Here is a 25,345-nt window from a genome sequence, read left to right on the forward strand (position 1 = left end):
AAATTCTCACGACGTTTCGACCATAACTCAAACGGTCATCATCAGGTGTGTCGGTTTGCATAAATTTATGCAACGTTGAAGAGAAACAACAAAATAACAAAATATATATAAAACAATAAAAAAAATTCTCACGACGTTTCGACCATAACTCAAACGGTCATCATCAGGTGTGTCGGTTTGCATAAATTTATGCAAACCGACACACCTGATGATGACCGTTTGAGTTATGGTCGAAACGTCGTGAGAATTTTTTTATTGTTTTATATATATTTTGTTATTTTGTTGTTTCTCTTCAACGTGACTTTACCGAAAAAACTAAGAATATGAATTACTGCAGTCACGAAAGCTTTAAATCAAAATTTAAATAGTTAACTACTTTAGCCCTCCGGCGTGTTGAAGAGTGAATCCACAACATTTACAGTTTTTGAGTAAATAACGCGATCTAACCCAAAAACGTTATTATGAATTCTATTGGTCGCGAAAGCCTACTACGTGTTAAACTGTTTTACTTTCCTCAACTTTTCAGGCGTTCAGCTCGTAAATGAATAGGATACGCACCCGTGACTAAACATTCGGTAAACCATGCTTCTAGATTCAAGTGATTAATCTCCAAAATCAATACCGTGTGCGCAAAAAAAAATGTCTGGTAACAAAAAGCATGCGTTTCTGATTACAAATCAGTTGCCAAATCTCACTTCCTGGGCCCAACTTTAGTTTTTGATTCGATTCCTAAAAAAAAAGACGAGCTTTTTCGGAAACAATTTTGATGGAGTTGTTCATCGGGTACATTGGCCACATCAACAGCATTGACGACAACGCCAATTATTTATCCAGGGAAGCGTCACTGAGTCTCAAGAGTGGTTGGCATTTGGATGTAGATGATAAATATCGTTAATGAGCGTTCGGCGCGTGGAAGAAAGCCAGAGAACCTGGAAAAACGTCATACTTTTGAGGGAGGTAACTTCCAAAACATATGAATATGCTGTTTGCTAGAAATTCCCACGTGATAAGCCACTTCGTTGAGCTCTCATTTGTGGCCAGTTTGCTTCTGAAAAATAACTAATAGCTCAATGGGCTTTACTTGGTAAAGTAAAATATGAAAGTTTTCGCTTTATTTATTTATTTACTTTAGTGATCTGCATACCTTTCCTATGCGTTGTTTTTGTATTGTTTGTTGTTGTAACTTTCTGACCCCCCCCCCCCCACCTTCCGGACATCTGTGAAAAAGAGCTTCATAGCCCATCAGATTTATCCAGGATGAATAAAGACTGATTCTGACACCGGCCACTGCGAATTAGGGAGCTTCATGAATCTGCATGACGCACCAACCCTAGCCTTCAAAGTGTTTAAATCGTACGTGTGCACCACCACAAAAGGAATTCTCACCGTACGAGGCGTCCATCTATATACCTCTGGGGACTTTCTCCCAACTGTATTCCCGTTGCGCTACGGAAATCATGCCACGAGACGAAAGAATCCGTGTGGAAATCTCAAAGCGTGGTCTGACCACCGTCCCACCTGTGTCCAAGCGTAGTTTTGCAAGAGGTTGTCATCGGACATCTTTTGAAAATCCCTCCAAGCAGCCATGTTGCGCCTACAATAACAACAGTGGACGCATCTTTCCCGCACACTCCGTCACGTGACGGTCGAACTGATATGAAATTCGCCGAGCTGATGTTTCTACAAATTAACGGGGGTAGGTTGGGGGGGGGGGGGTGAAAGCCGGCACAAGTTTATGCAATTGGGGTTTTTGTGCAGTCGTTGGTGACTGGGTTGAAACACAACCAACTCACTGCACTTGAGAGACCAGTTCGATCACAGGCGGTGAAACCCAGCTTTAAACTCAGGAGCTCCTCAGCATTGGCGGCTCGGGGCTGTGAACCCAGCCACCTCCGTGGTTTCAGTATGGATTTGATCGTGACGGCTGGGTCTTCCCTCCCACTCTGGCTCCGTGTCTCAATCTTCTTCATCTCGGCCAGAAGTGCCACTATTACTTGAGGTCGGTTCCTCAGATTTCCTTTTTGTTTTTGTTGCATGCACTTCTAATTCTGTACCTCTGTGCTCGTCACATTCACCACGAAAGATGAAACAACAACAACAACAACAAAACGTGATAAATCGCGGGTTAAATATGCTGATTTAAAGATTGACAAAAGGGTTTTGACGGAAAGAAATACATCAGCGGGATAAGCGTGAGCTGTAACACTGAAGGCTGCACGCAAGTTTTCTGCGAAGGCACGCTGCACACAAAAGACACCCATGAGCCGGCATTTAGCAAAGACGATCTCCTGTTGTGCACTATTAGGGTCCCGCCATTCAGCCTCCCCCAGAAATCCTGAATTTGCACTGAATTTTCTAAAGAACTGCAAGAGAAAGAATCCCGTGGAGTTTTTTTTTGAGTGAAAAAACATCACTGGATGACACTTCTGAAGGTATAATTCACCAGCATCACCCCATTGCAATACAGCAAAAGTTATTTCTGGCTTTCGGCGCTTTAGTACATTCAGTGCACAAGTGAAATACATCTTCGACAAAAACTAAAATCATAATAATAGTCCACTGCACCCGAGAACAATTGACTTTTTGGCCAAACACATGTATATAAAAAAAAAACATCTATATTTCTCCCAAAAGATCGTACGGGTCAACTGCTCGCGAGCGCATATTTGGCTGCAACATTGCACAGGGGGATTGAAGGTGGTGTAGGTAGTATAGCTTCTGTCTGGTGTTACTGGGTTTATTTTTGGGTAGATATAGCTCAAACTCTCATGCACAGTGCATCTGCTCTTGTGCTTGACCAGGAATTAAACCTAGATTAGTGAGATTGTGTGACAAAGCACTGATCGCCATGCCACCAATTTCCAATTTCAACACGCAAAGACAAAGATCCCCTTTATAGCCTCAACAGGCTGCCGGGGCAAGTGCTGTTAGCGAGCACCTATGAACGCCGGCATGGGGCACGAGGGTGGTGGGTGGCCAGCACCACGCCCGGCCGCCTTTGTATTCCTCTTGGCGATGTTTACACCTCACAAGGTACTTATTTGAGGCTGAGTCGACCTCGGAGAGGCCCAGGACCAGCTCAGATAATCATCACTGTTGTTCACTGCGAGTGGAAATCAAATTCGGGTTGTCGGATTCGTATCACAGGGACACTAAGCGTTGTGCCACCGCTCCTTACGTTTAAACGCACACCCACACACGCGCAGACACAGGTCCACTTTTTAACTACACAGACTTGAGTGCACAAATGCTCCTATTACTCGCGGTATAACGATGCATATTAAACATACTCTATATTTTGTATGTGGGAATGAGGTATAATGCCTGAATATGTATTGGGCACATTTTCGGAGTCGTGTATATATGTGCTAGCAAGTGTGTATTATATATATATCATGATAATAAGTGCTTGCGAACAAATACATTTAAAGGAGAACAACTGAAAAAGTCATCGTCGCACCACACTTGGAACCGCGGCAACCAAAGTTAAACTTCTGGTCACGGCTAACATCAGCGGCGAGCGTTATCCGAACAAGTCCTGGCTTCCTAATTCCCTCGAGGCCGGCTCGGCCTTCGACGAGTGCCTGGCACTCGGCGGTGTGAAGTCACCAGCTCTGGGGAGACAAATGCGTTGGTGTGTCTTTCTCCTGGCCTTAATAGGAGCTTGCTAACATCGCCCACACCACCCCCAAGGCAGCAGTAGGTGAGCGAGGCAGGGGCGATCTTTGCATACAACGGGGGTATCCAATTGTGCGCATGACAACAGCGCCAAGTCATTGATTAATTGTACAACCTGTGCGCTGGCATGAGAAATGTTCTGCAGCTGCATTTAAATGGATTGCACGAGTCAAGCATTATATTCTCATTCGACTATAACCGTCATAATGGGTCCAGTGTACACGCTGTTCTCCTTCATCAAACCAATTTGATCAAACCTTTCATTGGAAAATCCTTTAATGAAATCCGTCATGCTTAGACCGGGAGTTGGCATTCATTCGTGGCTTCCCAGCAGCCAACGTTTTCATTCCACCCCCCCCCCCCGTCACGTGACTGTGGTGGGAAGTGTACACATGCTCATTTCTCGTAGTTTCATTGTGAGGTAAATTTCACAAATATATATCACACGTAGCTTCATGCATTGCACGATTCCCACCAATCTCTCCCCATCGCTGCCCGATGATTCCAAGCGTGGACCGCCGCACCAAGCGAGCATTCTGATCCAAACTGAAATGCCTACGAGCAAATCACCCGCTGGACGAAATGGAAACCCTCTGGGTTGAAAAGACGCGGCGATGGTCGGAGACAAACGAGTTGAGAGACCACGGCAAGGAGATGTCGCCCGTGAATGACCTAAATGGGCAAGGCCCAACAGCTCAACAGGCCACGACGGAAGAAGAATCCGGTGACAGGACCTCCCTTGCCGGTATCAGAATACAGGGTGCTTCAAGGAAAAAAAGTTTAACACTTCTGAGAATTTGCAACAACACCACAAGAAATGTGCTGTCTCCGGGCTCTTCAGACCACCTGGAAAATATTCCAGGCCACGTGTTGACAATGACGGCGAACAAGTGGAGACTCTTTGACCTGTTGAAGCTATTAACATCACATTTTGATTTTAAGCTTTCGTGACTGCAGGAACCCATACTCTTTGGCTCTTTCGGTAAAGTCACGTAGGTAGAAGAAAATAATAGACCACGACGTTTCGATCGCCGCAAAAAACTATCGTCTTCAGGTGGGAAAGAGAAACAGGCTGCTGAAACAAGTCCTCATATATATAGAGCCCCCTGTCGGCCAAAAGGCGAACAGCCTCTCGTCTAACACTGTTTGAGGCTCGGCTCGAAAGAAAGCTGTCTCTGGTGTGAACCAATCAGTTTCAAAGACAATGCGTATTTTATCAGAGCATGTGTTGTTTGCATGTTCACCACAAGTACTGTGTGTGGTTAATGCAGACATGATTCCTTGCAAAAGGTTTCAGTTTAGTGTTTCAACATCTTAACACAAACTGTTTTATTGCCAGCATGGGTAAAACCTATTCTTACAAGAAGCCAGCGTTGCTACAAAGCAACTTCTGTTGAGCTTACCAACCCAAGATGCATGATATAAGTCAAGTTACAATGCAACATTTGAACTTAACGACATTCCAATGACAAGCCAGGCTCTCTATCTATCTATCTATCCGTTGCGTAACCGTAACCAGAAGGTAAAGAGTCTACGGGCAAAATTTAAATTGTCTGGCAATCAGCAAAACGTATGTTGGACCAAATCACCCTGAATGTGCCTGAACCTGTGGGGGGTTATTGGACGCGAAACAGGAGTTGAATCTGGTTAGTGGTTGGATGGGTGACCCCTGGTACTTTGCAGGTGTTGTTAGCGGGGCGAATGTGGGTGCCGGGTGTTATCCCTCTGGGACGCACGGTGTCGGGATAATTTGCTGTAATTGCGCAACACTCACAGGTTCACTACGTTCGTAAACAACGATGCCGTGTCTTGTTTTTGGACGTCAATGGTGCGTTATAATTACACTTTTAATTGTTTCCCTTTAAAACTATTCATGGCTCGGGCGAGTCAATCAGTTTATCATTTCATTATCGGCTGCTAATTTATGCAAATTGCACATGTACGCACAAACGGAATGGACAATTTTAGAATCGTAAATTTAATTTGCTCTGGCCCCATGTCAGGTTGCATTGCCCGGCCGTTGACAATAAAACAAAACCCAGACTGCTTTGAACAAATATCAACACAGGTCCTGCAAAGGTATTGTAGATCTATTTGTTTAAAATCCTTAGCTTATTCATTCCCACGCTGACATGCTCTTTTATGAACAATTCACAGCCCCTTTTTTGCAAATCCACTACTGCTAATCAGATACATTGAAATGCATGCAGCCCAAAACAACACACGTGGTTACACAAACCATGAAGAGCCAATGAAGACGTGACTCCGATGTAGCAGCCTATGACTAAATCACCTTGAATTTTCATGATATCACGAGTTGGCAGAATCCTCGTTTGTACTTGCATGGGATGATCGCCAGAAGAATAGAAAAAAACATATTTCAGACTTGGTCTACGGAGGAGGCCAGGTGATGCATAGATGCATTCTTGAATTCATCTGTATGGGGCGTGTAGTGTTATCTCATTGTACGTGTGGGTTTTCTCTGGATATTCCAGTTTCTTCCCATCCAATTTTATTGGAAAAGTCTGAAAACTCAACGAGGGCTGCTTCCCCGTATAAATGATGGAGGAAAAGCCTTAAAACACCTCACAGCCGAGGTCAAGTAATCTGCTTCGAGTAAAATTAAATGTGATACTCTGAAACAAAAAATAATTACTCCAATATAAATTAATAAACGCGCTAATAAATAAAAAAAATCCATGTAAAAATAGAAAGACATGGTGCTCAGCTCTTGTTTACAGGCCTTAGCTGGTGGTGGAAATTCCACATTCCCATAGCATGGGTCAGTCTACAGTACAACCACTCTTAAGTTACCATAAGCTGGAAATAATGTGTTTATTTCCCAGGGGCGATGATAACAGAATGTCAACCCACAACCGGAGTTTTAACTTGCAAACATCACGTTGCAAGCCGCTTGCTGTAGCTAAAATCAGCATGAATATAAATCAGGCAGACTTTAAAGATACGTTTTCTCTTTTTAAAGTAACAGAGAATAAAATCGACAGCTGTGATGGTCATAGGAAGTTCATTGAAAAATTGTCACACAGAGCCAATAATGACCCTCAATAGAAAATGTTTTAGACAGATTCTTGGCACCGCTAGCCTGACCAGCTGTTTCATACACATTATTTCCGCAATCGCTATTCTTCTACCAACCTCGTAACCCTTCTGTAGGGAGACAATATAATCAATAAATAAAGTGTACAGAAAAAGAGTGAGCGATACAACCGGTGCTGTTCCAATTGTACACAGGCGTGGGTACTGTTCTCAGGAAGAAATGAGAGAGTGCATGAAAGGACAGGGCTAATAATGCTGACATCGCTGTTGGGGACATCTCTAAGGGAAAGGAGGTGGAGTGAAGAAGAAGAAGTTGAAGCCTTAGCTGGGGTTCGTAATATTCTTGAGTTCAGCGATGGGTTGGGCTTATGGTGAGACAAAGAAGATACCATTAGAGCGGCTTGGAGATGTCAGAGCAGGGCAGGAGGAGTAGAGGGAGACCGTGGGTGAGAGAGATCGCATGAATATAAATGTGTCGTTAAACCCGCCACCACCCGGCACGTACACAAAACACGCCAATTAGTTACCAGCTCAGCACACCGGTGTGTTGGAGAGTCAACCCACGGCCTTGACAAGTCGAGTACCGTGAGTTTCGCGTTCTAATTATAAATGAGAAGAAGTACAGTATACAGGAGAAGTTGATGGGGGAGGAGAGAGAAAATAGAAGCAGCCGACTTCATGCAACAATGTGACTTCTCCCTTTGAAGAAGTTGAAGGTATAATGACTGGGCGACTTCCCAGACACACGCTATCACAACCTTGGCTCGCTCTGGCTGTCGATGTCACAGGATGTTTGAATGCTTCAAAGTGACAGTGGGGGTGGTCTGGTGGGGGTGGGGGGCACTTAGCCCCAAGGCACGGGCTACCTCTTCGGTCACGTTGAAGGAAAATCGCGCTCGAGAAATGCCCTAATAACCAAGACACTCTTTTTTTGTTAACAAAAATTTGTGCCGTAGTTTGATTTAATTTTCTCAGCAGAGCTAAATCTACTCCCCTGAAGGCTCGCTCATATAATCAGGGGTTAAATTGCAGTGCGGGGAACTGCTTTTGAGAAATACCCAAGTCTACAGTGAGGGAAAAAAGTATTTGATCCCCTGCTGATTTTGTACGTTTGCCCACTGACAAAGAAATGATCAGTCTATCATTTTAATGGTAGGTTTATTTGAACAGTGAGAGACAGAATAACAACAACATCCAGAAAAACACGTCAAAAATGTTATGAATTGATTTCCATTTTAATGAGGGAAATAAGTATTTGACCCCTCTGCAAAACATGACTTAGTACCTGGTGGCAAAACCTTTGTTGGCAATCACAGAGGTCAGACGTTTCTTGTAGTTGGCCACCAGGTTTGCACACATCTCAGGAGGGATTTTGTCCCACTCCTCTTTGCAGATCTTCTCCAAGTCATTAAGGTTTCGAGGCTGACGTTTGGAAACTGGAACCTTCAGCTCGCTCCACAGATTTTCTATGGGATTAAGGTCTGGAGACTGGCTAGGCCACTCCAGGACCTTCATGTGCTTCTTCTTGAGCCACTCCTTTGTTGCCTTGGCCGTGTGTTTTTGGTCATTGTCATGCTGGAATACCCATCCACGACCCATTTTCAATGCCCTGGCTGAGGGAAGGAGGTTCTCACCCAAGATTTGACGGTACATGGCCCGGCCCATCATCCCTCTGATGCGGTGAAGTTGGCCTGTCAGCTTAGCAGAAAAACACCCCCAAAGCATAATGTTTCCACCTCCATGTTTGACGGTGGGGATGGTGTTCTTGGGGTCATAGGCAGCATTCCTCCTCCTCCAAACACGGCGAGTTGAGTTGATGCCAAAGAGCTCCATTTTGGTCTCATCTGACCACAACACTTTCACCCAGTTGTCCTCTGAATCATTCAGATGTTCATTGGCAAACTTCAGACGGGCATGTATATGTGCTTTCTTGAGCAGGGGGACCTTGCGGGCGCTGCAGTATTTCAGTCTTTCACGGCGTAGTGTGTTACCAATTGTTTTCTTGGTGACTATGGTCCCAGCTGCCTTGAGATAATTGACAAGATCCTCCCGTGTAGTTCTGGGCTGATTCCTCATCTTTCTCATGATCATTGCAACTCCACGAGGTGAGATCTTGCATGGAGCCCCAGGCCGAGGGAGATTGACAGTTCTTTTGTGTTTCTTCCATTTGCGAATAATCGTACCAACTGTTGTCACCTTCTCACCAAGCTGCTTGGCAATGGTCTTGTAGCCCATTCCAGCCTTGTGTAGGTCTACAAATCTTGTACCTGACATCCTTGGAGAGCTCTTTGGTCTTGGCCATGGTGGAAAGTTTGGAATCTGATTGATTGCTTCTATACAGGTAACAAGCTGAGATTAGGAGCACTCCCTTTAAGAGTGTGCTCCTAATCTCAGCTCGTTACCTATATAAAAGACACCTGGGATCCAGAAATCTTTCTGATTGAGAGGGGGTCAAATACTTATTTCCCTCATTAAAATGCAAATCAATTTATAAAAATTTTGACATGCGTTTTTCCGGATTTTGTTGTTGTTATTCTGTCTCTCACTGTTCAAATAAACCTACCATTAAAATTATAGACTGATCATTTCTTTGTCAGTGGGCAAACGTACAAAATCAGCAGGGGATAAAATACTTTTTACCCTCACTGTATTTTGAATAACCCAATCCGAACGCATTAAAACAGGAGGCGGCCCAAGCATACTTCTTGGGCACGATTCACCGCGCTTCAGGTCTGATGAATCCCAAAATGTGCCTCGATGGGACTAAACTGGCAACGTCCGGGTATCGTGGGAGGCAGCAGGTTTGAAAAAAACACGCCGTGTGCACATTATTGCATGGCGAGGACGTTCACAGAATAATAGTTTTACCAGGGTTGTGTAATGTTGCGTCTGTGTGTGTATGTGTGTTCAGTCGTAGTGTAGCGGTTAGCCCGCTAGGAGCCTGCGATCCGAGTTCGATTCCCCCTCACGGCAAAGGTCGGTGACGATTATTTGAACCGGCCCTGGGCCTCCCCTAGGTCGACTCACCCTCAGTTGAGTAACTGGTGCCATATGTAAAAACATTGTCACGAGGGAGACAAAGGCGGCCGGGCGTGGTGCTGGCCACCAACCCCCTCATCTGCCGTGCCGGCCTTCATAGTTGCTCGCTATCAGCACTTGCCCCAACAGTTTGTCAAGGCTACACTGGGGGGGGGGGATCTTTTTTATATACACACTGTATACATCACTATTTTACTTTCAATTCAATGCAAAGTACTTCCATTTTCTAATTAGGTGTAGGTTCACTATGGCTCGACAGGTCTTTTGGGAAGAAAAAAGCACCCAGGTAAATAAAGATAAATCAGCGTTGTGATTTTAATAATAATACATTAATAAATAGCAATACAGTCGTCCATCGGTTAACGTGTTTTATCCGTTCCACGAAATTTACTGTTACCCGAAATAGCTGTTAATCGAACATAGGAATTACATGTTAAAAGCATTACTCCGTTCCATGCTCAGCCGGCTTATGAGCACTCGGATTGGCCAAAATTGGCGCCCGAGTGCATAACGTAAACTTACCGCCAATCAAAATGTTAACGTCATTCGAAACCATGGGGTCCTATGGGAGGCGAAACGTTAACCGAAAAAACCATTAACCGATGTCACTGTTAACCGAGGGAGTACTGCGCAGTAATGAATGTTACAGCCCTAGGTCAATCCACTGCTGGATGAGGCCCTTCGCCGCGCCATGCCCAGTCACGGGGTCCATTTGAACATTGTTCACCGCTCTGGCAGTCTTAGTTGTCAGGGCCCGAGGCACCCGAGGCCAAGCCGAGTGACGGCTGGGAGCTGGCCAGGCTGAGAAGAGTGTCAAACACCAGCCCACGGCATGCGGTGGGGGAGCCACTTGCAAGGCGTCCAATGTCATCGCATTGGTCGGTAAAGTCGAAATCCTTGAGGCATCCGGATTTAATCGTCAAGTTAAGGGGCAAACCCTTCGATGAACGTGGCCTGTGTTTTTTGTTGTTGTTGTTGTTGTGTTTGTCTTGCGGTATTTCACAGAGGGCAACGCAATTTTACACGGAAGCTCCGTGCGTACCGCATCACCTTCACGACAGCTACCGTGGTCCACTCCCCCTTACATTAACGCTTCCAGCCCCTAGTTGCGCGTGAGAATTTTGAAAACCCACCGAGCACTTGAAGTCCCCGGAGACGACGAACGCCCGGGGCTAGGGATCCCCCGAGGGCGAGGTCAAGGGAGAATGTTCTCAAGAGGGCCGTGAGGCAGATGCGTCGAGAGGACCCAACACTGCACGCTGGCCAGGCAAGAGCCGTTGCCAGGCATCTTGATGCCCGGGTCAAGGTGCCATCCCCACGTGCCCCCCTCCCCCCAATCCCAATCCCACCACCCCTGCCCCACTCACCCACGAAATATGTGACATAGCACCCGCCGCTGCACCTCCGATTAGCACGGTTGGTTACGTACGGTACGGAAAAAGTTCAACGTGCATGCGTACTGCACGCTTCGCTTCCATGAATCCTCGAATTGGGCTACACATTTGGGTGCCTGCCCCCCAACCCTACCCAGCCCCCCCCCCCCCCCCGGGAGGGACGCCCGCAATGGCCTTGCTGGCCAGCGTGAGCCGGTGGAGCGGGCGAGTTGGATACGATCGCTGCTTCGACTCACCGCCGCCCCAACCCCACGGCACTCACAGCTTAGTCCCTCGGTGTGGGAAGGATGGAAATGAAGTGCCATCGTTGTTTTCACACCACTACATTTGATGTCTAATCACAATGTGATGCCATTACGATGGGTCCCCGGAGCCTAACTTGCCTCTGAAGAGAGAGGTTTTTTTTTTACGAATGTTTGGAAAATTACTTTCCTGAATACCGCAAAGTCGTTTTGCAAGTTGGCAAGCACCCATTTTTTTTTTTTGCGGAGCCAGCCGTTACTGTTGGTCTGGGTGTCCGTGATATTTTCCAGTGCATTGCAATTTATAATTATTATAAAAACTAGCAGCTTGCAAGTCGTTTGGAGGCGACCGTCTGTCCATCTCTCCTGCCCAGGCAGCCAGCCAGTGAGCAAAACTTTTTTTAGAAAATAATACGATTATAATCACACAGCAGTTTGAGCTCGATCAGCATATCTACACACACACACACCTACACATTTGGTAGGACCATTTCCCACAAACAAAGCCAAGACAAAGATCCCCGTATAGTCGTTAACAGACTGTAGGGGCCAGTGCTGTATGCGAGCCCATGTGAAGGCAGCACGACACACGAGGGGGTGGGTAGCCAATATTACTGTGTAGACATCGCACCAAGTAGTCATTTGAGGCTGAGTCGACCTACGGGAGGCCCAGGACCGGTTCAGATAATCGTCATTGGTGTTGGCCGTGAGCGGCAATCGAACTCGGGTCGCCGGGTTTCTAGCGCAGCGGCGCTAACCACTACACTACCGCTCCCCACCATTTCCCACATCCACACTCACGCACACAATTCACTGCAAAGCCCTTTTTCCATCAATCTGCCCTTCCAAACCCTAAAACCCATCGCTCATAACACTAAAAAAATAACCGTAAAAAACTGAAATTAATTTTTATAGCTCACGTTAGACTGACAATTCGGCCGCATAAAGTACTTAATATATATATTTTTTTTAACTTAGACAGCCGAAGGCATGCTGCGGCGGTGTCATGGTCAGCACAACTGGACTTGGAATCAAAAAGCCACCGGTTCGATCTTCCGACGAGGCAGCGTGAGCTTCTCGGTGGATGTTTCACTTCCACGTGAAAACGAGGATGTCGCTATTGATTGATGTATTTCCCGTTGCTCATTGTCACGAAGGTTATCATCAAACCAGAGGGACGGCCCAGGTCGCAAAAAACGCAGATTGTTTAAATGCATTACATTTACAACACTTTGTCAATCCATTGATTCATGTAGTCCTCTCTGTGCCTTATCGGTCATCGGGATTGTTTGACCATACTTCACCACACTAGTCCGATGCAGTATGGTAGAGGTGTGTGGGGGAAGGGCGGGTGGGTGGTGGAGGGGGGGGGGGGCAGGACCGGTTCAGATATGACTCACCACTGATGTTAGTCGCGACTGGGAATCGAACTTCAACGGCCGGGTTCGGAGCCTCGTGCGCTCACCACCGCGCCATCGTTGCTAATTTGATGTGCTTCCATGAAAATAGCTCATACATGGGGATGTCTTAAACCCATTCTGCTAGGTTAACTTAGGCTCTGTGGGGACGTTTAAAATAAAGAAAGAAAAAAACATGTTTGGCTGTGTCCTCGTGCAATCGCCATCACAGGCTTCGATACAACCTCCAAGTCAGCAGATGGGACATTCCCTCCGAAGAATAGTGCGTTCAGTTGATGGGGTCTCCTGCCGTGCATTGGCATTGGCTGAGACTGGTTGCTGTAAATGTGATTTCAACCTCCCCGTATCCCTGCGGGAGACATTCGCCACGGTGACAAAAATCCTTTCAGGACAAGATGCACTCTGGGAGTGGTGCCCGACCTTCCGTTCGTCATGTAACCTCCTACCAGTCGTGTCCACTGTCGGCGTACATCGACCAACTTGCTCAGAGGTGGCCGGGTGGCTCAGAGGTCGGACTTTGAGCAAGCGACCGCTGAGATCCTGGGTTTAAGTCACGGGATGCCACCCGTGATTAAACTGAGTGCTCAAGCGCAGTGAGTTGATGGTCACCAATCACTCTCCAAAACAAAAAAACCATCACGATGAATGTGGTCTTTTTCCGAATAGGGATATGTTCAGTGATGACATTTAAACAATGTTGGTGCAATGTAACGCGATAAAAGCTGAATTAAATAAAAACGGCGCTTTGTCAATCAAAAAATGGGAAAAGGATGGCTTCCATCCCGAACCTGATGCCTGTATATTTGGGGTTTGCATGTTCTCGCCGTGGTCGCGTGGATTTTTCTCCGGGTCCTCCGGTTTTTCCCTCCACGTTTAGTAACATGCATTTAAGAATGTTTGGCTGCGATAAATCTCCATGTGATAAGCCACTTCGTCGAGCGATAAGTTGTGGCCTAGGTGGCCTCTGAAAAAGAGCCAAATTGTTCATTGGGCCTAAAAGTAAAACAATAGTGTTATTTTAATATATATAAAAAAGCTTTCCTTAGTTTAAAGACATGTTTGGGATGACTGTATGAAAAGTAGTTGTACGCTTAGGGTGTGAAGATTAATATCCTCTGCAACAGCGACATTGGTGCCCTTTTGATCGCTACGTCCTAGAATCACAACTGGCGCTGTCCCGTACTCATAAGACAAAGGTGCAGTCCTGCAATCACTCTACTTGCTCGCAACCACTCCTAGCCAAAGGGCCTCCACGAGAGAGCTCCTCTCGAGATGGTATCTGGCATACTCCTTCACACCGGCCAGTCTCGGAACAGGTAGGAGTACTCTTACTTTACCCCACCGCGTATGACCTCTCGTTCCACCGAGTGTAATCTAATCCACTTGTACAGCCGCACAGACAGAGTTAAGTTGGAATCGAACCGGCTACCTCTGAATCGTATGTCCGGTGTGCGGAGCATTATGTTGCGGCGGTGGCTGTGGCACCGGCCTGCGTTTAGAGCGGACGATGAACCGCCGCTAATAAAAAAAAAAGAAATAGCATTAGCCAGGGGTCACAGGGTCCGGTGCTACCTGCCCTGGTTGCTCGCCTCGGCGTGATTGCGTGAACAGTACCGCGCAGCGGTGGAATGTACGTGTACGTGTGTACGTTCTTTCGCACCGTACGTAGCCAACCGCGCTAATCGGAGGTGCAAGGGGGGGGGGAAGGACAACAAACGAAACACAACAAGGAGTTCTAAATAAACGAGTGTTCAATTGGGATTTAAAAGTGCATGGCTCCCAGGCGGCTTCCTAACATCGGAAGGAAGAGCGTTCCAGACGGCCGCGGAAGCGCATCTGAAAGCGCGCGACGCGGTGACCGCCGTCTTTGTCCGATGGCTGAGCCGGAAGCCGCTGCTGCGAGGATGAACCGGAGTTCGCTTGATGGTGGTTTATGCTCGCGCCTAAGCCCCACCGTGCGTGCGTGCCCCCCTTGCCGACTCGCCTGTGACAGTGATTGCCCCGGCGGTTGAGATGCCAAAATTGCGACGGCATTCGCATCGCGAGCAAAACCCGGGCGGCAGCGATCACACACACGTGCGCGCGATGTTACATTGCGCCGCGCTTGCCGTGGGGCTGTTGTTTAAAAAATCAGCGGGCTTGAATTCGGAGTGATTGACTGAATGCGCTCCGTTTTAAAATCACGCGAAATATTCTTCCCCGCGATTCCGTTCGAAGGGCGCTGCTGTTATGCACAGCTGTAGCATTCTTTAGAACCCCATGTCGTGCCCGTGACCGTATCACCCTAAATGCACCCGGTTGAGTCGGATCATGGATGCTGAGAGTCAGTTGAGGTTGGTTAGCATTTGGATTGGTGACCACTACCAATGATGGCTTGCCCGCTGTTGTTCATTTTGATTTGCGAGGTGGCCAGGGGATGGCAGTGCAGTGTGCCGCCCACTCGTATGCGTGGCTCTTTCTCTGGACGCTCCGCTTCTGTCCCACAAAACAAACGCTCATTTGTGGAATTGGCCAAGCGTCCAAGCAGCAAGACCTCTCAGAAAAAAAAAATTGGCTTAAAGAGGCTTTTCTGTTGTTTTTTTTTTATAAAATATGTGTTATTCCACATCCTCTCTCATATCATACATTGCGACAACCTGAAGTTATGGACGGTATTACCAGAGGCATCAACGGTATCAGGCAAATTGGGCTCATCAAAGCAGACAGGGCGGGGCGTGTGGGGGCGGTTGGCCAGGTCATTGCCGTTCTGGGCTCAGGTGCCTAAGATTGTTCTCAGGTTTAAGAATGGACCCCATGTACGTGTGTATTCTTCTTCCGATAGAGGCTTTTTTTAATAACACATTTTCGTTATAATTCAATATTGTGTTATCACATTCGAGCCACTGCCATTAACTAAATTGCAATAGGAATCAAGTTTCACCATTTGCATTGCAAGGGAGACCTGAGAATGGAAATTGCAATTGAATAGCCATTATTATTGTGTTGTTAGCATCATCATAATCGTAAATAAATTACTTAAATTAGTCCAATTTTACATGTTTTAATCTTGGAATGTGTGTCCTTCGTAGTATTATACTTCTGCACGATTTCCCAGCGATGTATATGGAGCATCTAATAGAGTAAGACTTTGGCCAGGTGACTCAGAGGGTATGGCACTGAACTTGCACGACTAAGATCATGGTTTTTAATCTGGGTTTGAGCCACCCGTGATTAAACTGAGTCCTCAAGTGTGGTGAGCTGATGATCTCAGCCTGGTAGCCAATCACTATAGAAACCAAACCATCATGTTAAATTTCGTTTGTTGTTTCACTTAATTTGCCTAAATTCTGGCTCTGAGAATCAAAATATGAGTCTGCCTTCTGTGCAACAAACATTTCTCTTTGTAGCAGGGCATGTGAGAAAAACGATACACTTCCATTGCACAGATAAACATGTTCAAAGGGACCTCAGACTCAGAAGAGGTCTTGTGAAATCTACTTCCGCAGGCTATTTCTCGAACACATGGGCCAACGCACTGCTGGGCAAGAGATCTGAAATGACGCCGATGGCACAGTTGGAATAGTATTGATAAAAGAAAACATATATATAAAGGAGCGTATTCATCTCAGCGAAGGGTAACTTCACTCCATGGTTTGACCCGTATCTACCTGCAACACCGCATCTCCCTCCACTCCTCAGGCGCATACAACACACTCCGTTCCACGAGGGCTACGAGAGACTTTGCCCAGGCCACGATTGTTCACCCGACGCTAAGGAGGGGGGGGGGGGGGGGACGGAGCCTTCTCGAGAGCGGCCACGAACATCTGGAACACCCTCACCCTGCCTGCCTGCCTGCGACCGGACGCCCAAAACACGCCGGGCGTCTCTCAATCCCGTGGTGTGTGCCAGACTCGCCTCTCCGCAAACTTGCCTTCCCGTAGCATCAGCGAAGAAAAAATAAGAAAAAAAAAACCGGTCTCTTTATACTTTTGATTTATTTGTATTTGCTAGTCACCATTCTCACGCCAATTCCTTTGCGCAAGCGTTGCAGTTTATCTTTTCGCGCGCTGTTTGCAATTTACTCTGCTCGGTTGGTGTTAGCCACCGAGGTCGTGACGTGTTTATTTTTTCGTCATTCCTGTTGACCACGATGCCCGCTTGTACCGCTGCCCGTTCTGCCACACTGTGCGCACTGATGCCCACTTTATTTGAGGGCGATATTGGCACGAAAAATAAAGATCGCTTTGACGATGCCTGCAACGGAACGCAATCGTACACTGTGGACGTATTCTTTGCTACATGCTGCCAGGAGACACAGGTGAGAGAGAGGGAGAGAGACAAAGAGAGAACGTTACCACGGGGGACGCGCGCTTGTGGTCGCGTGTACCGACGAGTCTCTGCCGTATTGTCAATACCTGCACTATATTTAGAAGGCATTTGTCTTTCAGACACGGTTAATCTATCAGCTGATCGGATGGGGGGGGGGGAAGGGGAACAACCCTGTTAACACGATGTTTACAGCAAGAGTAACATTGTAAGGGCAGGTCGTTAAAACATTTTACGTGATTAAACAGTTAATTATGGGTGGAGTAGCGGTTGCTGATGGTTCATGCACTGCTCGATGAACCGTCTATTAGTATTATTCTGCTCGTTTATCCAAAAAAGCCTCCATGAGCCTCAAGACTCTTTTCAGGAGGGTCCTGCCAATGGGGGGGATGTTAGTCTATGTGATTCCAACTGGGGAATTGGCAGGGATGTTTAGTCAAATACCAGTTACATTGTACGCGTTGTTGTTGTTGTTGCTATGGGAGGAATCCGGAGAATCTGGAGGAAACGCATGCAGAGCAAGGGCAGAACACACACAAACGCCACGTGGAACGGTACCCATGTTGGGAATGGAACCCACGTCCTTCTTGCTGTGAGGTACACCTCCGATTAGAACGGTTGGCTCCGTACGGCGCGAAAGAAGTTCAACAGACATGCATGCACGTGTTACCACTGCACCACTCTGGTTCCCTTTGAGACAATTGTGGCATCTCAAAGGGCATGATATAACAAGACCACGAACCCCTGCAAACCTGAGTTTGATCCCCGCCACGAATAGCACAAGTGGCGTATCATATCTGATCCAGTCTGGCTGCCCGCCCCACTTGCTCAGCCCCACTTACTCACCAGATCGTGTCTGGAAATATTAGCATCATAACCCTTGAGCTACACCCATTTAAAACCTTTTAAAACAGTCTGCCTCAGCAGCAGACCATGCTTTCCCACCTGATGATGGACGCTTGTGTTGCGCCCGAAACGTCGTGATTTATTTTATTTTATACCTACGTGACTTTACCGAAAGAAACAAAGAGTATGGATTCCTGCAGTCACGAAAGCATCAAATCAAGATTCAGTGTATATGCCAAGGGCTCCAGCAGCCAAGGTAAAGAGACTATCTTATCGAAGATCCTGCGAGTAACGGGAGAAACGTCCCAAGCCATCTGCGGCATGGCAACGGTGGAGTGAATATCTTGATGGGGCACGAGCGGAATTGGAAAAATATGTTGGCTAAGCAAATGCCACTGCTTCGCTTAGAGTGAACGCCTTTCATTTTGCCCTTGCAATTTATTTAATTTCAAGATGAGACTGATCGTATTACATTGTTGGCGTTTTGAGCGGCACTTTTTGTTAATGCTCTGAAAACGTTAAATAATTTCATTTGACCATTATTGCCATCATCACGAGCTCGAAAGGACTGCGCAAAAATTAGCATGGTTATTGAGCACATGTCCATTTGCCAGCATGAGAGGGTGGTGGAAATTCCTCATTCCTATGGAGGGGGGGGGGAGTGCCTCAGTAGGAATGTTTATTCAAAGAACAACAAACACAGCCATTGTCTGTGCTTGCGACAATTTGATTTAGCTGGAACAATGGGCAAACGAAATCACCCACTATCACTCATTTTTCGCAGCGCGAAATAATACAAAAAAAAACATTTCGGAATGTCCCCGCAGCTGCCACCTCACAATAACGTATAGGCCTGACCTCTGAGCCCATTCGAAAAAAATGAAATGATCGCTATCGTGATATTCTTTTGAGTGACAAAGAGGCCTGTCCATGGCTTTGGCAATGAATGAGTTGCTGCGCCCGTGCGCGGCTCTCCCCCGCCCATCGAGAGCAGGACGCAGCGTTCAGTTGTGCTTTTATCTGTCATTTACTGACGTTCACAATCTTCAAGGATGCTGCCGCCCCAGTGGCTGCGGGTGGTCGGCGCGCTGCACTTTGCGACCCACCGATTGCCGGGTTCGATTCGTTTTAAAGGGGGCGCGGCAGTCGGAACAACGGTGCAAGTTTATTAAACCCTCCGCCTCTGTCGCCCCTGTGAGTGCAAGTGATGGGCGCATCACGGTTGGTTGACCAGCAGCTCGCGCGTCGTTGGGTTAGCATCGGCCTGGGTGATCTCGCCGCTACCACGACGTCCGGCCAGCGTGGAGGAGTAGGCCAATCATCCTGTAGATGGAGTCCAATTAATACATTTCGACATTTCTGACTCCTGACTCTATCGAGGCTCGCTCTGTTGGAGGTCCTTCCATCAGCGGTGGCGTGAACAAGTAATTGCAGGCCTGCGCCTTTACCTTTTTACACGGATGTCCCTGGTAAAACCGGAGCGGGCCAGAGCATTCAGCATGGCTGTATTTCTCATCATGCAGGGTTCGATCCCGACCCCCGACGCCTGCGCGTTTGAAAGTGTGCACGTCCTCTCGGTGGCCGCGTGGATTTTTCTCCTGGAAAAAAACAAAGCCGCTTCGTCGAGCTCCCGTTTGTGATCGCCAAGGTCGCTACTGAGAAAGAGCTGCATAGCTCAGTTGGGCCCTTGCCTGGTTAAAAAAAAAAAAAACCTGTTTTACTTTAATGGTAGATGGCAGCCGTACAACTGGGGATGGAGAGCGGCTCAGGGCAGCCGCTCTCCGTGGCCGTAATTGCGGTCATGCGCTTAACCGCAGCGGCCGCCCCTCGAACGGAACGCAGCATCGGACGCGGCACAGAGGGGGACCGGGCGGGCGGGCGGGTAGCAGCCACGCGGCAGCCACCGAGGTGAATGCCACGGGCAAAAAAAACGAAGAGCGCAGCCGTAAACCCCGCGGCGGTTGACAAAAACCCCGATCCTGTCCCCGATTCATGAGCCACTGCTGGACGATGATTATCTCCGCCTTCCCTCCCTCCACCCCCCATGCCGTTGGAGATTGTGGAGATCGCTTGACCATACTTCACTGCGCTGGTGCAAAGGTATAGAGCCTTTGCGGGGTACCCAATCGATATGATTTAATTATTCATTCTGTTATCGGAGAATATCTGCCAACAATACGCGACCACTGCCACAATGCATTGCCCAATACTTTACAGCCCTTTGTCAATCCACTGCTGGATAAGGCTCCCTGCCCATGTCATATCAGTCAAGGGGGCTGAATGTCCATACTGCACCATGCTGGTCAATGCGGGTTGGTGAACTGGGGGGGGGGGAGGGTGGAGGGGAATCAGGACCGGTTCAAAAATCTCCTGCTGGTCACGATAAAGACGGCCAATATTAATGAGCAAAGGGAGACGCCACAGTAAAACAAAAAAATATGCGTGTGTATATTGCAAAAGCTGCTAATTTTTTTATGATTTCAACTCTCCGCTCGCGCGCACTGTGGCCAGGAATCGAACCCCACATCGCCAAGTGTTTTAAATCACAGCGACGCTAACCCACCGTACAACTGCTCCACCCACCCAAACAAAAAAAGAACCATGATAAATTACACGTATTAAAATTGCATACTCTGCAGCTAATAAATACGCATATCTCCGAATGAGCTACACGAGAAAATCACGCATGTCTAATTGTGCTTTTTGAACCCCGGCAACTTCACGTTATGTTGCCGAACATTAATTAAGGCCAGTCATTTTGCCAGCACAAGTCCAACGTCCAGGTCCGTGGCATCCTCGTGATTATAAATGGCCCGTGCTGCTGTAAACAATAATAACGTTAATTAATCAACTCCGATGCACACACACAGAGAGAGAGAGAGAGACGTGGTGAACAGTGCTGCACACCACCGCTCGCATTCCACAACAATTAATTGGATTTTTCATTGTTCTATGACAAGTCTACGATCTAAAACTATCAATGTTTTGTGTACATACACACAAAGACAAAGATCCCCCCCGAATAGCCTTAACAGACTGTTTGGGCAAGTGCTGTTAGCGAGCACCCACGAAGGCCAGCACGGCACACGATGGGGTGGGAGGCCAGCACCACGCCCGGCCGCCTTTGTCTCCCCCAGTGGCGATGATTACACACCGCACCAGGTACTAAATTGAGGCTGAGTCGACCTAGCGGGAGGCCAAGGACTGGTTCAGATAATTATCGTCGCTGGTGGTGTCTTGTCAGCGGAAATCCAACTCGGGTCGCCGAGTTCATAGCGCAGCACGCTAACCCGCTGCACTACTGATCCCTACGTATATACACACATAAAAATAAACACACACATATGTGTGTTTATATGTACAGTACATATATGCGTGTATATATATCACTATCTACAACATAAAACATTGAAAAAATGACATGCTGGTATGTCTGTCCTTTGGAAGTTTCACCTTCCAGTGGTGATTTGCAAAGCTCCTAAACCAGTCACATTTGAATTGTATTTGAGCGATTTGAAATTGCTGAATCCTGAGCGAACCCGATTATTTAAGTGCCTTCCCTCTGCGATTTTGTGACACGTATTAATAGGTGTCCCTGGTTTATTTGGGCGGGGGCAGAACATCTCATGAATTACCAATCATGTGGTGATAATAATTGAGCTTCAATCAGGTGACACCAACACATTCAAATGACAGAGTTGAATATCATTCTGTTTTTTCATATATGTAATGGATAAACGTGTCCCTGCCATAGGAACGTGGAATTTCCCAAACTGGCTGAGAGCCACCCAGCAGAGATGGACATCAGTGCTCATCTGTGCAAAGAGAAGCTGCGACTTTGCTTTGACTACTTTGTCTCACGGTAATAGTGTGAATCAATTCAAATCAGCATAAATCCATAAATATACAGGCGACATGATCCAAAAGCCAATTACACTATGTAACACGATTTTTGTTCCTGGGTAGTAAGTGTTATTTTGTATTGCTTATGCCTAAAAAGTATAGAAAATGGCTATTATTCCCCACAAACTTTGCTTTTGTGACCAGGTCTTTACGTGAAGGAATGACACAAATGCACACCACGTTTTCTCATTGAAAATTTTGAAATGGGTACATTTAAAAATATCACTGTCCCGGTCACAAAAGCAAAGTTTGTGGGATAATAATAGCCATTTTCTGTACTTTTGAGGCATGAGCAATTAGGAAATAACACTTACTACTCTTGCTGGCTAGTGACACTTTTGGACTCGAGAGATGAGTCGCAGATCGTCAAAGTGTTAAATAAATCACAAAGCAATACAATTAATGCGGACACCCTATTATCCCTTGGTGCGCGTACAAGTGCTCCACGTAAGTTAAAGTGCGCACGAAAATAAACCGTCAAATCATTTAAATTCCTTCATCGCCAAGGCTCATCAAGCCCCGCACTGCGATAGCGGTGGCTCGTTATAAGTAGGGCGCTCTAGCTGTTCCATTGGGGTCTTACTTTTGCCATTCCTACGTTGTTAACATCTGCGCTACGGTGGCCCTATATTTGCTGATGCGGCGGTACAGGGAGCCGATGGCGAGGCGATGGCTCAGCTCCGCAATTTGCTCGTTCGCGTCACACTGCCGGCGCGAAGAGCCTCCCGTGGAAAGTGAACTCCAGCGAAAGGGCACGTGGGAATGCGTGGGCGTACTCACGGCTTAGCCCCCCCCCCCACCTACACACCACACGTGACCTGACGCATGACCACACCACACATGACCTGACACATGACCATACCGCAGGTGACCTGATAAATAACCACATCACACGTGAACTGACACATGACCACACCACACGTGACCTGACAAATGACCACACCACACGTGACCTGACACATGACCACACCACACGTGACCTGACACATGACCACACCACACGTGACCTGACAAATGACCACACCACACGTGATCTGACACATGACCACACCACACGTGAACTGACACATGACCACACCACACGTGACCTGACAAATGACCACACCACACGTGACCTGACACATGACCACACCACACGTGACCTGACAAATGGCCACACCACACGTGACCTGACAAATGGCCACACCACACGTGACCTGACACATGACCACACCGCAGGTGACCTGACACATGACGACACCACACATGCCCTGACACATGACCACACCACACGTGACCTGACACATGACCACACCACACGTGACCTGACACATGACCACAACACACATGACCTGATACATGACCATCTCATCCCATTGGCATCGAGGTGCCATGCCCTGCCCTGCCAGGAGAAAGCGCAACAGCAGCGAGTGTCGAGTCCAGGGGCTTCTCCGGGTGCTCCAATTTAATCCCAAATATTAATGCTCATTAACTTACCAATACCACCTCGCTATGTAGAGGACCACAGAGCTTACCTGTAGTTCCACCTCCATCGTGCTTCCGAGTCGTTCTCTCTCGGTCTTCGAGAGTGAACGAACAAAATCAGCAGGGGATCAAATACTTTTTTCCCTCACTGTTTATGATTCTCTCTCGGTCTTCGAGAGTGAACGAACACCGAGCGGCGCATCGCGAGTCGAAATCATTCATATGGGCAGATTTTTTGCAATATATACACACACACACACGCATATTCATTACTGCAGCGTCTCCCTTCAGCTAATGCACATTTGGCTGCCTTTATCGTGACCAGCAGGAAGTGTGCCGTTAATGAAAGGGGCCTGAGTGACAAAACAAAGGGGGGAGAGACGCAGCTGTTGTACGCGGCGCATTTTCCATTCTCCACGAAAGCGAATGTCTACAAAAAAGGATTTTTTTTTATTTTTTTTAAACGCCAATAACAGAGGCGGCGCGATCAAAGAACAGCGCCACGGGGATGAGAGTTGACAAAATGATGAAACATTTTTTTTTACATTGGCGATCTTCGCGAGATTCATTACTATGCGGCCCCTAAAAAAAAGAGCTTCATGCAGCGCCACACTGAACACAAAAGCACGTCGAGACACAGCGTGAGTAGAAACCAATGTTGTAATAATAATTTCATCTTGTATAGCGTCGTTCATGCGAAAAGCATCCCATAACGCTGCAAATTAATCATAAAGAGTGAGGGAAAAAAGTATTTGATCCCCTGCTGATTTTGTACGTTTGCCCACTGACGAAGAAATGATCAGTCTATAATTTTAATGGTAGGTTTATTTGAACAGTGAGAGACAGAATAACAACAAACAAATCCAGAAAAACGCATGTCAAAATCCTATAAATTGATTTGCATTTTAATGAGGGAAATAAGTATTTGACCCCCTCTCAATCAAAAAGATTTCTGACTCCCAGGTGTCTTTTATACAGGTAACGAGCTGAGATTAGGAGCACACTCTTTGAGGGCGTGATCCTAATCTCAGCTTGTTACCTGTATAAAAGGCACCTGTCCACAGAAGCAATCAATCAATCAGATTCCAAACTCTCCACCATGGCCAAGACCAAAAAGCCCTCCAAGGATGTCAGGGACAAGATTGTAGACCTACACAAGGCTGGAATGGGCTACAAGACCATTGCCAAGCAGCTTGGTGAGAAGGTGACAACAGTTGGTGCAATTATTCGCAAATGGAAGAAACACAAAAGAACTGTCAATCTCCCTCAGCCTGGGGCTCCATGCAAGATCTCACCTCGTGGAGTTGCAATGATCATGAGAAAGATGAGGAATCAGCCCAGAACTACACGGGAGGATCTTGTCAATTATCTCAAGGCAGCTGGGACCATAGTCACCAAGAAAACAATTGGTAACACACTACGCCGTGAAGGACTGAACTATTGCAGTGCCCGCAAGGTCCCCCTGCTCAAGAAAGCACATATACATGCCCGTCTGAAGTTTGCCAATGAACATCTGAATGATTCAGAGGACAACTGGGTGAAAGTGTTGTGGTCAGATGAGACCAAAATGGAGCTCTTTGGCATCAACTCAACTCGCCGTGTTTGGAGGAGGAATGCTGCCTATGACCCCAAGAACACCATCCCCACCGTCAAACATGGAGGTGGAAACATTATGCTTTGGGGGTGTTTTTTTGCAAAGGGGACAGGACAACTTCACCGCATCAAAGGGACGATGGACAGGGCCATGTACCGTCAAATCTTGGGTGAGAACCTCCTTCCCTCAGCCTGGGCATTGAAATGGGTCGTGGATGGGTATTCCAGCATGACAATGACCCAAAACACACGGCCAAGGCAACAAAGGAGTGGCTCAAGAAGAAGCACATGATGGTCCTGGAGTGGCCTAACCAGTCTCCAGACCTTAATCCCATAGAAAATCTGTGGAGGGAGCTGAAGGTTCAACTTGCCAAACGTCAGCCTCGAAACCTTAATGACTTGGAGA

General features: G+C 47.1%; 1 protein-coding gene across 5 annotated transcripts in view; it reads right to left on the reverse strand.

The window, feature by feature from the left end:
• The window catches only part of LOC116950711 (leucine-rich repeat and immunoglobulin-like domain-containing nogo receptor-interacting protein 3), a 164,261-nt gene that overhangs the window by 28,050 nt on the left and 110,866 nt on the right, over positions 1-25,345 (reverse strand). The gene's annotated exons all lie outside the window — the stretch shown is intronic.

The sequence above is a fragment of the Petromyzon marinus genome, chromosome 40 (genome assembly GCF_048934315.1).
Source record: "Petromyzon marinus isolate PM22_M1 ecotype Great Lakes invasive population chromosome 40, UKy_Petmar_22M1.pri1.0, whole genome shotgun sequence".
In the NCBI taxonomy this organism is placed as follows: domain Eukaryota; kingdom Metazoa; phylum Chordata; class Hyperoartia; order Petromyzontiformes; family Petromyzontidae; genus Petromyzon; species Petromyzon marinus.